The sequence below is a fragment of the Anomaloglossus baeobatrachus genome, chromosome 1 (genome assembly GCF_048569485.1).
Source record: "Anomaloglossus baeobatrachus isolate aAnoBae1 chromosome 1, aAnoBae1.hap1, whole genome shotgun sequence".
NCBI classification, from domain to species: domain Eukaryota; kingdom Metazoa; phylum Chordata; class Amphibia; order Anura; family Aromobatidae; genus Anomaloglossus; species Anomaloglossus baeobatrachus.
In genome coordinates this window covers 133,617,414-133,632,581 of record NC_134353.1, presented here as the reverse complement: position 1 = coordinate 133,632,581, position 15,168 = coordinate 133,617,414, and the positions used below count along the sequence as shown (strand labels likewise).

General features: G+C 43.4%; 1 long non-coding RNA gene across 1 annotated transcript in view; it reads right to left on the bottom strand.

Moving 5' to 3' along the window:
* The window catches only part of LOC142308023 (uncharacterized), a 105,336-nt gene extending 90,449 nt beyond the window's left edge, over window positions 1–14,887 (bottom strand). The window contains exon 1 of the long non-coding RNA XR_012753984.1: window positions 14,801–14,887. This is a non-coding gene — a long non-coding RNA (uncharacterized LOC142308023). The remainder of the gene's footprint in view (window positions 1–14,800) is intronic.
* Between the last annotated feature and the right edge of the window lie 281 nt (window positions 14,888–15,168).

The window sequence follows — 15,168 nt, the reverse complement described above, 5'->3', positions numbered from 1 at the left end:
CGTACTCAGGAAAAATTGCACAATACGTTTTATGGTGCAGTTTTTCCTGATACCGTTGTTTAAAAAAAAAAAGCTACCTGGTTGATGCAAAAATTTTGTGGTAAAAAAAAAAAAAAAAAAAAATTTTCACGGTTCAACGTTATCAACTTCTGTGGAGCCCCTGGGGGTGCAAGGGGCTCACCAAACATCTAGATAATTTCCTTGAGGGGATGGGGTCACTTGTGAGGGAGCTCCACTGTTTAGGCACCATAGGGGGTCTCCAAACATGACATGGCGTCCGCTAATGATTCCAACCAATTTTGCTGTCAAATGGTACGCTTTCTCTTCTGAGCCCTGCCATGCGCCCAAACAATTACTTTCCACCACATATGAGGTATCGTCGTACTCAGGAGAAATTGCACAATACGTTTTATGGTACATTTTTTCCTGATACCCTTGTGAAAAAAAAAGCTACGTGGTTCAAGTAACAGTTTTGTGGTGAAAAAAAAATAAATTGTATTCATGGCTCAACATTATCAACTTGTGTGGAGCCCCTTGGGGCTCGCTAAACATCTAGATAAATTCCTTGAGGGGTCTAGTTTCCAAAATGGGGTCACTTGTGGGGGAGCTCCATTGTTTAGGCACCTCAGGGGGGTCTCCAAATGCAACATTACGTCAGCTAATGATTCCAACCAATTTTGCTGTCAAATGGTGCTCTTTCTCTTCTGAGCCCCGCCATGCGCCCAAACAATTACTTTCCACCACATGAGGTATCGTCGTACTCAGGAAAAAATGCACTATAAATTTCATGGTGCATTTTTTACTGATACCCTTGTGAAAAAAAAGCTACCTAGTTGAAGCAACAGTTTAGTGATAATTTTATTTTTTTCTTTTCACGGCTCAACGTTATAAACTTCTGTGAAGCCCCCAGGTGTTCAAAGTGCACACCAAACATCTAGAAAAATTATTTGAGGGCTCTAGTTTCCAAAATGCTGTCACTTTTGGGGGAGCTCCATTGTTTAGGTACCTCATGGGGTCTTCAAACCCGACATGGCGTCCGCTAATGAGTGCAGCTAATTTTGCACTCAAAAATTCAAATAGCGCTCTTTGCCTTCTGAGTCCTGCCATGTGCCCAAACATTTGATTTCCACCACATATGAGGTATCTGCGTACTCAGGAGAAAATGCACAATACATTTTATGGTGCATTTTTTCCTGATACCCGTGTGAAAAAAAAAGCTACCTAGTTGAAGCAACAGTTTTGTGGTAAAAAATTTTTTTTTCCTTTTCACGGCTCAACGTTATAAACTTCTGTGAAGCCCCCAGAGGTTCAAAGTAGTCACCAAACATCTAGAAAAATTAATTGAGGGCTCTAGTTTCCAAAATGGGGTCACTTGTGGGGTAGCTCAATTGTTTAGGCACCTCAGGGGGTCTTCAAACCAGAGATGGCGTCTGCTAAAGAGTGCAGCTAATTTTGTGTTCAAAAATTCAAATGGCGCTCCTTCCCTTTCGAACTCTGCCGTACGCCCAAACAATTGATTTTTACCACATATGGGGTATCAGCGTACTCAGGAGAAAATGCACAATAAATTGTAGGGTGCACTTTCTCTTTTCTCCCTTGTGAAAATTTAAAATTTTATGGCTAAAGTAACATTTTTGTGTTAAAAAGTAAAATTTTCATTTTTTCCTTCCACATTGCTTTGGTTGCTGTGAAGCACCTAAAGGGTTAATAAACTTCTTGGATGTGGTTTTGAGCAGAGTGAGGGGTGCAGATTTTAGAATGGGGTCACTTTTGGGTATTTTCTGTCACCTCGGCCTCTCAAAGTCACCTCAAATGTGATGTGGTCCCTAAAAAAAATTCGTTTGTAAATTTTGTTGGAAAAATGAGAAATTGCTGATGAACTTTGACCCCTTCTAACGAAAAAAAAATTTTGTTTCAAAAATTGCGCTGATGTAAAGTAGACATGTGGGAAATGTTATTTAGTAACTATTTTGTGTGACATATTTCTCAGATTTATAGGCATAAATTTTCAAAATTTGAAAATTGCGAAATTTTCAAAATTTTTGCAAAATTTCCTAAATTTTCACAAATAAACGCAAAAAATATCGGCCTAAATTTACCACTGACATGAAGTACAATATGTCACGAAAAAACAATCTCAGAATCGCCAGGATCCGTTGAAGCGTTCCAGAGTTATAACCTGTCAAAGTGACACTGGTCAGAATTGCAAAAAATGGCCCAGTCATTAGGGTGTTTTAGTGGCCGGGGGTGAAGGGGTTAATGGGTATAAGTGTGCCCGTGTCTCCGGTACATGCGGGCACGGACCTAGCACATACCAGAGGCACGTGCGTGTGAAGGGGGCCTAAGGCAGACTATGCTGCCATGCTCCATATGTTGTGGTCATGCCCTAACCTGGATGTTTTCTGGAGAGGGGTAGTTGGAATTATTAACAGAGTATATCTGACTGACCTACATCTCACACCCTTCGTGTGTATATTGGGATATATTGAACATCTGACTGTAGATGAGGAAGGAAAGCGAGCTGTATCCCGTATGTTATTCATGGCTAGAAAACTGAACGCTCAACACTGGATCTCAGACCAAACTCCAACTATTTCAGAATTTATTAACAAAATAAACCGGTTTGATAAACTTAGAAAACGAGATATACTTGAAAAGGAATTGTATTTTAAATTTGACAAAATATAGCCCCGTGGATTGATGATTCAGGTTCAGCGTCTAGGACCTGTTCAGATTTTGCCTTGGCCTGTTCTAAACGGAAGCTGGGAATTGAACCCTGTTGAATGTACTCACAAAATTTTACAGTGAATGATTTGCTTGAAGATCCATCGTTACTAGGAATTATAATAACCTCCATTTGCTTGTATACTTAATATATCTCTTCTCTTTCAAAAGAGCTGTGACTCTTCAATACATGTCTTAAAGGGGTGGTTCACCCAGATTTAAGATCGATATTATGTTTAGAAACAATGTTTCTCTCAAATTGAAGTTGACGTGACATCACCGGATCCTCGATGTCATGGAGCCCAGGGGTCAAATGATTGGGGACAGCGGACTGCAATAGCGCCGCTCACAGGCACTATTGCCAACATAAGGTATTTGAGAGAAACATAGTTTCTCAACATAATATCGATCTAGCAAATATTAAATATGGGTGAACCACTTCTTTAAGTACTTATTGAATGTTTGCTGGGTGGGTGGGATACAAGTTTTGGGGTTTGTTAACTCCATATTTGTGTGTTAATTATATTTTGAAATTTACAATAAAAAAATTTTGGTTAAAAAAACCCCAGAAATCCAGCAGGCTGGATCCTTCTATCCAAAGACATGATCTGTCATGGAAGAGTCAGGAGGTCGCCATACACATTATTATTATTTATTATTATAGCGCCATCAATTCCATGGCGCTTTACATGTGAAAGGGCTATACATAATAGGGACAAGTACAATAATCAAACAATACAAGACACAGACAGGTACAGGAGGAGAGAGGACCCTGCCCGCGAGAGCTCACAGTCTACAAAGGATAGGTGAGGATACAGTAGGATAGGATTAGACTGTTGCCCGATCCCACTGATGTTGGCTAGTTCAGCTTACTTATATAAATCCCATCCACTTTGTGGAACTGTAAAAAGCTGCAGTAAAAACTCATGGTAGTAACTTAACCTAAGGGGTTGTCCTGGGTATCATAAAAGTTTCACCTGGATCTTGTAGAAAAGTCCAAGGATTTGAAAAACCTTTCACATCCACAACAAATAAGTGCAAACTTTAATACAGTGGACAACTAATGTCTTCAGGTCTTCCTGACCCATTTCTCTGTGACTCCTCAGGATCTGATGATTTCATCAATTCTTGTTTTTTAATTATCAGCCCATCTAAAAAAGCCGTGATGGATATTTCCCACCCCTGTCATTCACCGGCTCCAGGACAAGGAGACTACACAATGCAAATCAGTGAGTGATAGATTTGTGTAGAATAAAACACATTTCCTTTTGTATTAACACATTAGCGGATAACAGACAAGTGACATATCTGATGGGTTGTTGTCCCTCTGATCGGACTACGGAAGCTTGGTGATGTACGTGCCACATTAGAAGCTGCCACTTTATGTCCAACAGTCTCACGTGGCTTTCATTAGTTCAGGTGCAGGCCAGGAAGTATTGATCATATCCTGATGGAAAGGTTACACCAGTTACAGAGTCAGCATGACTTCGCTTTACACAGCAGTGTATTTGCAGAATTTGGTAATCTTATAGAAAACTGTTAACCCACTATAGATCAGTCAGGATTATCATTTGCACTTTATGAATGGTCTTCCGTTATATTTCTGCAGTTGCGTCCATAGCCATAAAATAACAGATTGCTCATAATCTACATTTCCCATTATTCATTACTCACCATGATATTCAGTGACTTTCCTCTATAGAAAAAATACTTATAGGGATTGCTGAACCCTGTAGATGGGATGGCACCTAAGTGCCAGCTGAGGACGTTTGCAGTGCCCTGCTACAGCTGCCAGGACGTATCCCTGTGGACACAGAACCAGGGGCATGCAAATCTTTGCTTGACTATGATTGAAGGAGCTGTCTTATCTGGGACATTTATGTCATATCAACATGGTATTATATAATAGACGCTGCACTCTCTTGTTGATAAAATGAAGACAAAAAGTTTTTTTCTTTGCAAAAAAGTGATTATTTGATGGCGACAAAAGATGGTGGACGTTTCGGCCCAACGGCCTTTATCATGTATAGTCGCTCCACAAGAGGGCTGTTTCAGGAGAGGAGAAAATAATGGAGCAGGATGGAAGGAGTACCACCAAGAATAGTTTATGATACAAGATTTTCCAGAGTATGAAGTCTAGAAGCAGGTTAGATTTCCTTTGGCTGGAAGGAATTAGTGTACATGTATTCCAATGGAAGAGATTTCCAGCTTTTATCTTTATATATTCATGTGGATCACATAGACGTTTGGGTGGTTGTAAGAGAACATGTATATAAACACCATCTGATAAAGGCTCCTGCCGACTTCTCTCATGTGGAGGAGGAGGTTTTAGACATTGGTGGGGTGGATATTTTCCTTCTGCACGCCACCTTCCCAGGATCTGGCGGCGAACGTTCACTTCCTGGAGTGGGAGAGACGTTCGGCGTCACAGCGACGTCACACGGCAGCCGGCCAATAGAAGCGGAGACATCCCGCCCACCTCCTTCCTTCCGCATTGCTGGCCGGGAGCCGCAGGACGCAGGTAAGATCTGTTCATCGTTCCCGTGGTGTCAAGCACTGCGATGTATGCTACCCCGGGTACGATGAACAACCTGACGTTCAATTCATGAGGAATGAACGACGTGCGTGCGATGAACGTTTTACCGTTCATCCGCAATCGCATGTAGCTGTTACACACTACAATGTACCTTACGATGCCGGATGTGCGTCACTTACGACGTGACCCCGCCGACACATTGTAAGATGTATTGTAGTGTGTAAAGTGGGCTTAAAACATACAGGGCTGCAACAATGCAACCGGGGTCCGATTCATGATGTTTGTGGCTCAAGCACCAAGACCCAGATGAAGGTTCCGTTTAAGGATTAAAGGGAACCAGTCAGGTCCAATATGTACCCAGTACCATGAACAGTTCTGGGTGCATATTGCGAATCCCTGCCTAACCGTACCTGTATACACTAGCATAGATAAAGAGATCTTTAGAAAAAGTATTTCTAAAGATCTTTTACCGTATGCTAATAAGCAAGGGCACTACTCCCCTGGGCGTTAGTTCTCCGGCCACTCGCCCCAATTAGCATGTTAGTACGCCCCTGTGGGCGTGCCATCATGCTAATAAATACGCAGCGTCACAGGATGATCTCACCTTTCCGCTGCCACCGCGTCCGACTGGGGATTTCGGCTCAGTGGGCAAGATTTCGGAGTTTGGGTCATGCGCACTACTTTAGTTTGAAGCCGGGACGCATACACCTGGCTTTATAGTGCGCATGACCCAAACTCCGGGGTCATTCGCACTGAGCCGAAATCCCCCGTCAGATGCGGTGGCAGCGGAGAGATGAGTGAGATCATCCTCTGACGCTGCACATTCATTAGCATGTTAGCACACCGACAAGGGCGTACTAACATACTAATGGAGCCAACTAGCCAGGGGAACTAACGCCCAGTGGGTTAGTGCCCTCGCTCATTAGCATATGATAAATGATCTTTAGAAATACTTTTTCTAAAGATCTCTTTAACTATGCTAGTGTATGCAGGGACTGTTAGGGATTAGTAATATGCACCCAGAACTGCTCGTGGCTCTGGGTGCATATTGCACCTGGCAGGTTCACTTTAACAATCCACAAGGCAACTGCTTCTCTTCCCTTAGAAACTTTTCTCAAAGTTTGTGATAATATGACATTTAAATATGGGAAACGTACTGCAATGACAGGTAAAATTTGTGGGTTCTCCCATAGCCATGTTTTGTACAGTGACTATTCTAAACTGTTGGAAAACCAGATGTTCTTGAAAAAGTTTTTGGGGTTCGACATAATTGTTGGATCCTACATAGCATTATGGCTTCCTTTTATAACAGAAGTCATGATACTACTGTGATCAGGACCAATAAGTAATACAGGTAATTAAGTCACAAGCATGTATCAGCTCATAATTGTCACATCATGATTTAACCTAGTACACTTGTTGGCAACTGGACACACTCTTGTATCAAACGTGATGTATCAACTGCACTCATGCTTAATTTGTATCATTCTTGAATCTGCAATTTGTACTTGTGATCATTAAATAGGATATATCCAATATACAGTGATTTGAAAAATTATTCATACCCTGGGAAATTTTCCACATTTTTCATGCTACATCCACAAAGTCAATTTTATTTGATTGGGATTTTATAAGATATACCAATACTAAGTAGCAAGTATATTTCTGCCACATAATAGTATTTTGCCCAAAAAGTTCTACTTTGGTCTCATATGATAAGAGAACTTTTTTCCACATGTCATATAGGGGGAACATGTGGAAAAAAGTGCTCAAAGTAGAACTTTTTGGCAAAATGCAAAACATTATGTGTGGTAGAAATCTAACACTGCGCATCATCCTGAAAACACCATCTCCACCATCACACATGGTGGTGGCTGTATCATCCTGTGGGGATTTTTCTTTAGCAGGGACAGCGAATCTGGTCAAAGTTGAAGATAAATGGAGCTAAATACAAGGCAATCCTGGAGAAAACCTGTTAGAGGCTGCAAAAGACTTGAGACAGTGGCAAAGTTAACCTTCCAGCAGGTCAATACCCCTAAATATACTTCCAGAGCTACAATGGAATGGTTTAGATCAAAGCATATTCATGTGTGGGAATGACCCAGTCAGTGCAGACCAAAATCCCATTCAGAACCTGTGGCAAGACTTGAAAATTGTTGCTCAGAGGCCTCCATCCAATCTCACTGAGCTAGAGATAAGATATTTTGCAAGTAAGAATGGGCAAAAATGTCAGCCTCTAGATGTGCAAAGCTGGTGGAGACATTCCCCAAAAGACTTGCTGCAGTAATTGCAGCGGAAGGTGGTCCTACAAAAGTATTGATTCTGGGGAGCTGAACATAAGTGTTTGTCACAATTTTCAGATTTATATTGTTACAATAGTTAGAAAACCATGAATCATTTCATTTATAGTTCACAAATACTTGTTATCTAGTGTTTGTATTTCAAATAAAATCCCAATAAAATACATTAAAGTTTGTAAGTGTAACATGAAAAAAATGTGAAAAAGAACAGTATGAATACTTTTCAAGGCACTGCACATTACAACGTGTGTATTTCAAGTCAATATAATAATATGTTCACAAACATGCCAATATAAGTCCACCATATTTTCTTAGACTTAAGGTCGCTTTACACGCAACGACATCGCTAAGGAGATGTTGTTGGGGTCACGGAATTCGTGACACACATCCGTTCTCGTGAGCGATGTTGTTGCGTGTAACACATACGAGCGACCGCTATTGATCAAAAATACTCACGTTATCATTGATCGTTGACACGCTGTCCATTTCCCAAATATCGTTGCTGTTGCAGGACGCAGGTTGTTCGTCGTTCTTGCGGCAGCACACATCGCCACATCGCTATGTGTGACACTGCAGGAACGAGGAACCTCAACGTACCTGCGGCCGCCCGCAATGAGGAAGGAAGGAGGTGGGCGGGATGTTCGTCCCGCTCATCTCCGCCCCTCCGCTTCTATTGGGCGGCCGCTTAGTGACGTCGCTGTGACGCTGAACGAACCGCCCCCTTAGAAAGAAGGCGGTTCGCCGGTCACAGCGACGTTGCTAGGCAGGTAAGTAGTGTGACGGGTCCGAGCGATGTTGTGCGCCACGGGCAGCGATTTGCTCATGACACAAAACCAACGGGGGCGGGTACGCTCGCTAGCGATATCGGTACCGATATCGGTACCGATATCGCAGCGTGTAAAGTACCCTTTACTCCAGTAAGGTGTCAGGAGTGATATTTCATTGGAGGAATAACTGAATTAATTGAACAAAGAACAGTATTTTTGCTGGTCATGCTGCTCGTCTCCACACGGTCATCTCCTAAGGTCTTAGATTGTGGCAGATCATCTGCACCTTCAGAGTAGGGATTAGATAACGAAATGCTGGCAGCAATGCCAATGATACGTGGAAGCATGATTGTTAACCACTATTAGCAATGAAGAATTACAATCCGATTGCAGTTTACTGCTGGCTACTCGTATCCTAGCAAACCTTTCTGTAACGGAGATTAAAGGGAACCTGTCAGGTCAAATATGGAGCCAGAACCAAGAGTTCTGGGTGCATATGGCTAATCTCTGCCTAACAGTTCCTGCATTTAGTAGCATAGATAAAGGTATCTTTAGAAAAAGTATTTCTAGAGATCCTTTATAATATGTTACTGAGCGCATGGACTAGTCGCAAGGGCGTTCGTTCCTGTGCTAATTCCAACCTCTTAGCATGTTAGCACACCCACAAGGGTGTGCTAACATGCTTTTCAATGCCCACTGCTCAGCGTCATCATCGGCAGTGAGGCGCGTATCTGTGTCCACTGCACCGCCTCAGAACGCTGAGCATATGGTCAGTGCGCATGTTCAGATGTCCCCGGCACTACACCAGTTTGAAGCCGATACGTGTACACCTGGCTTCATAGTGTTACCGGAAGTCTGCAGCGTTTGGTGCGGTGGCAGCAAAGGTAAGCGCAACCATTCCTCTGAGGCTGCGCATTCATTAGCATGTTATCACGTCCACAGGGGCGTGCTTACATGCTTAAGGGGGCCGACTAGCCAAGTGAGCTAATGCCCTTGAGACTAGTCGCTGGCCTTATTAGCATATAATGAAGAATCTTTAGAAATACTTTTTCTAAATATCTCTTTATCTATGCTACTAGATGCTAGGACTGCTACGCAGAGATTAACAATATGCACCCAGAACTGCTTGTGGTTCTGGGTGCATATTGCACCTGACAGGTTCTCTTTAAAGCACCCATAAAGTACCAACTTGATCTCAAACCTTAATCCCATGTGATTATACAACAGTCACCTCTGTAGCAGCAAAGAATTTGGTATAACAGGTTTAAATGTATTTCAATGTATACCAGAATAGTCAAGAAATAAAACGATTATGACTAATCCACCCTCCCTCTCACAAAAGTAACCCCTGAGATCTACTCTTACATAGTCCATACATCACACACAGTCCATGACTAAGAAATCTGTATCGCATGGATCCCAAGTAAGATGCAATATATTTTAAGGGTGCCATTCACAAAGAATTGTGTAAAAATCAACTGTGAAGAGAACACCTTGCTGCTGCAGCTATACCCCATGCTTATCGTCGGTATCTGAAGAAGTGTATTACCCTGAATGTAATGAGTACAGGCTGGATTTTATAGAAACAACAAAGGCTACACGTTTTGGCAAAAAAAAACTACCATTCTTCAGGCCATCCTCTACTTTTCCCAGGTTCCACTAGGAAGGACACAGTAGGATGAAAACAGACTCCTATACCCCACACAAACGTATAGTAGCATTGTACCCATCATTAGCACAACCAGAAAGGGTGGGCAGTGCTGCTTTGCCACTTGCTTTCCCATTCATACCTAGCGTGCACCTTTCTTCTTTCCTTACCTCTCCTTATGGGTAGCTATCTCCAGCTACTCATTCTAAGGCGGGCTTTGCACATTACGACATCGCAAGCCAATGCTGCGATGTCGAGTGCGATAGTCCTCGCCCCCGTCGCAGGTACGATATCTTGTGATAGCTGGCGTAGCGAAAATTATCGCTACGCCAGCTTAACATACACTCACCTGCCCTACGACCGTCGCTCTGGCCGGTGACCCGCCTCCTTCCTAAGGGGGCAGGTCGTGCGGCGTCATAGCGACGTCACACGGCAGGCGGCCAATGGCGGTGGAGGGGCGGAGATGAGCAGGATGTAAACATCCCGCCCACCTCCTTCCTTCCGTATAGCCGCCGGCGGCAGGTAAGGTGATGTTCCTCGCTCCTGCGGCTTCACACACAGCGATGTGTGCTGCCGCAGGAATGAGGAACAACATCATAACTGTCGCGGCAGCGAAATTATGGAAATGTCGGAGAATACACCGATGATACGATAACGACGCTTTTGCGCTCGTTCATCGTATCATCTAGGATTTACACACTACGATGTCGAAAGTGACGCCGGATGTGCATCACTTTCGATTTGACCCCACCGACATCGCACGTGCGATGTTGCAACGTGCAAAGCCCGCCTAAGACTTCCAATGAAGTGTGCAGTGCAGTGTTATACCGTGAATGATATCAACTGAAATACCCAGAATTGTGTGTAGAGCCCTAAATTAATAGTCATATTACTATATTAGACAACATTATAAGAACATTTTAGACTAGAGCAGCCAAGAGAAACCCACAAAACACAGGACTATAGTAGAATGTCTTGTACAGTTTACATAACTGCCAATTTCCCGCCTAACATATCCATTTTTCAATCAAGCAATTCTTTAAAGTCCAGACAGTATGGGCAAAACAAAGATGAAATGCTTCTATAGCAGCCTCACTAATGGCTATGGGCCCAGAAACGTCAAGATACTGCCATCTTCGACTTTTTGCAAGTCCTAAAAAGAAATGGACTTCACCGTCAACTGAAAATTGAACAACTTACTTTCTGCTCCTGTAAGGCTAGGTTCACAGAGTTTTTGACTTGGATTTTTACGGCGGACTCACTTTAAAATCCAAGTCAAGGAAAATTAAAAAGAAATTTTTAAGTGTTTTTTTGAGCGCAGTTATGAAGTAGATCTAAGGGGGTTTTTGAGCGGGATTATGAAGTAGAGCTGCCTCAAAATCCACATAAACTGTGTATGAACGTTCCCCAACAGATTTAGGTGTTGAGTTTGATGGTGTTGATGTGTCTAGTAGTCCCAGGCGTTGTGTGATGAAGGCACCAGACACTGGAACATCCAGCAAGTCCCTGGAACACCAGTGAAAACAGGTAGGCTTGGAAGGGGGGCGTGGCTATAAAGTATAGAGGGGGTAGTCGGATGCAGGCACAGGGTACTGAGGGGGACTAAATGATCCTTTGCTTTATAAGAGGGCAGAATTATTACACATGGTAGAGGAGGGGTGAGTTTACATTGTGTCTTTGATGCCTGACCTCTGACAGTCTTATCCCTGCTCTTATCATATGGTACATTATTTCAAATAACCTATATACTCACACGTACAAAGGGATCCATGAAGAGAAAAGAGCCTACACAATGTATTTTCACTGCTGACAGATGGCATGATTGTGCTGCTGTATGTTAGGCGATCAGATCCACATATAACTGGGATTATAGCAGATTTCTGCAGCTTCTAATAGAATAAGAGTGTTTAATACATATAATACATACTTATTAACTATCTGCAGAATATGCCATAGTGATGATACTATCCAACGTATGGCAATGTGAAGCAGATTATGAGCACAAAACACCAGCCACATATTTGGCGCACAGTAACCCCTATTTATCGGCATTTATGGGGACACAGATCAGGCTGACAGGTTAATGAATTGAAAATTAGCTGAGGAATATTTACTAGGCGCCTTGCAGCCATAAACAGCACTTACCCTTTCTATAATCTGCCCTTCCCCCGTCAGCACTCCCACTTGCAGATCAGTTTCCTAACCATTATTGAGGAGGCATTAAATTTTCACAAAGCAAGGAGGCTGATACTGGGTTTCTTTTAACTCTTTGTATGGACATAGGTATACAACACATCTTCAAGGTACAAGACAGCTCAGGGGTGGACTGAATATCTTGCTTTTCTTTAATGGAGGCCTCTTTAACCAAAATAGTAAAATATATTCTGTTCTATAGAGAATACAGAAAGGTTTACAATAGAAGAGTCATTTCCTAAATGTGGTCCCCGACTACTGATCTCCGGTAACGGACGGTGTAGAAGGGGTGTACTTTGTTTACATGCAGCAAGTGCATACATAGCTACGGTGCAGATATACGTGCTAATTAAATGCGTCATAACGAGCAACGATCGCCAGTATAGTCGTCCACAGGCTGACAAGCAATGATGGGGAGAGTGAGGTCGCTAATTGTGACGCCGGTACATGGCACTGGTATTGTAAAGTGCTGGAGAATATGATGGCACTATACAAATAAAATTATTATTGGCGGCACCTTCTTTGCTTATTTGCCGGCATTAATCACCCAATCACCGTTTTACTCATTTGTCGGTTGATCAGAGTCATGGTTTCACTAGCCGATAACCGGGTACGAGCTTTCCTACGGATAGTCATTTGCCATTTATCCACTCATCGAAATGCACCATTTGTCCATACAGAGCTAAAAAGACCCACTATGGGCGATTCATATGTAAATATGTATTTACTTTATTCTTTTATATTGTGCCAACCTGTTCTCCAGCGCAGTACAGGGATCGTGCACATGAATCCCTGCCCCCATTGGTTGCACAATACAAATCCAAATGGATCTATCAGCACGTTTTGGATCATTGCAGTAACCGGAGGAGCCCATGCGAACACGGGAAGGCTATAGTCTCCATGCAGGTGATTTCTTTGATCAGAGCCACAAGGCACAGAACCAGGGAGCCACTCTTCTGCCAAAACCAGAGAGCCACTGTGCTGCCAAAACCAGAGAGCCACTGTGCTGCCAAAACCAGAGAGCCACTGTGCTGCCAAAACCAGAGAGCCACTGTGCTGCCAAAGCCAGAGAGCCACTGTGCTGCCAAAACCAGAGAGCCACTGTGCTGCCAAAGCCAGAGAGCCACTGTGCTGCCAAAGCAAGAGAGCCACTGTGCTGCCAAAGCAAGAGAGCCACTGTGCTGCCAAAGCAAGAGAGCCACTGTGCTGCCAAAACAAGAGAGCCACTGTGCTGCCAAAGCCAGAGAGCCACTGTGCTGCCAAAGCAAGAGAGCCACTGTGCTGCCAAAACCAGAGAGCCACAGTGCTGCCAAAACCAGAGTGCCACTGTGCTGCCAAAACCAGAGAGCCACTGTGTCGCCAAAACCAGAGAGCCATTGTGCCGCCAAAACCAGAGAGCCACTGTGCCGCCAAAACCAGAGAGCCACTGTGCCGCCAAAACCAGAGAGCCACTGTGCCGCCAAAACCAGAGAGCCACTGTGCTGCCAAAACCAGAGAGCCACTGTGCCGCCAAAACCATGCCCTATCTTTTGTGGTACCCAAGATCAAGTAGCAAACCATTGTATGGCTTACATAGAAAAGTTTTGACACCTATTAATTACTCATTCACCTCTATGTTTTAGTGAGGAAGACCCCTTTAAGAAGCGATTAATATTTTACAAAATAGCAAAAATGAAAAAAACAGCATAGCAATGGCAATGTAGAGGAGACCCTACACCGTTTGTTGCCAATGGGTTATATCCTTCACAAGTCAGTAGTAACGAGAAAGAAACCTTATGTAATGGAATGTATCTTTGTTTATAGTGGATGGCACCTAACATCTGGCCTAATGACAAACACCAAATACTAGATGTGACACCTACTGAGACCGGTATGGGTAAGAAGAGGGGACAGAAAATGGAAATATAAAGGAACATTTACAGGCAATAGCTAGCTACAAAATTGAAAATTGTGCGATTTGCATAGGATGAGAAATGGCTGCTGTAGGTACATTTAGAGGACAAGTGCCGGGTAGTGTTTCCCTAGTCTGAGGACAAAGGCATAAGGATCTAGCCTTGACAATGCAGGAATACTGCTGAGTATACCAAAGATGCAAAGAACAAACATAGCAAAGCTGCTGGGGGATAATAGAGCCGGGGTACTACAACAAAGCTATAGACACAAAGGAGTGTGTCAGGATCCAAGGTTAGCCGGGCAATGACCAGACCACCCATATATAAGGGACACAAACCACTGCTGTCATCTGCAGCTGTCACTGCCCCAGGACCACAGCTGGATCTACTACAATGCTCACCCCAGGGAAGGAGGGCCCTGGCCTGGAATACACACAAAAACCCGTAACCCATTCAATCACATGAAATATTACAGACCCTTGTGGTATGTGCATGGCTATATCTAATGCACAATACAAAGAATAGAAGGGTGATTAGAAAAGGGTGCATTATTAATGGAGAAGCGATGTATCAATGAATCAGCTTCAGAGGAATACTGCAAAATCAATTGCTTCATTTCCACCTGATTATAGCAAAGCGTCGCCCAGTCATATACAGCAAGGGGCTATATACATGGGCAGACAATGCAGGTCTCTGTATTAATAGCCATGGGGACATAATAGAGAACAAAGCAAGCCTACCTTGTGGAGATGTGCGGGAGATGTCTGCTCCTGTCAGCGATAGTCCCTGGCTGTGTCTGTCAGGCAGCCTCCATGGCTGCTCTCCTTACAGCTGATGCTTGCTGCCACACCATGGCAATGTAAGAAGAGCAGTCACATGCTCCAGCCGGCACACACAGCCAGCCTACCCAGGGACCAGCATCACTGTCCTCTTATGTGTCTCCTGGGGGAGAGGGAGGTAATGTGCGCTGTCCTACTCTCATACATTTTATGTGTCCGTCATATCCAACTAAGAGCTTATCATTTATTTATACCGCACCATCATCTTCCATGGCACTGTGCAGTGTGCTACAAAACTGATATACAATAAAGTACAAACAATAAAAGTA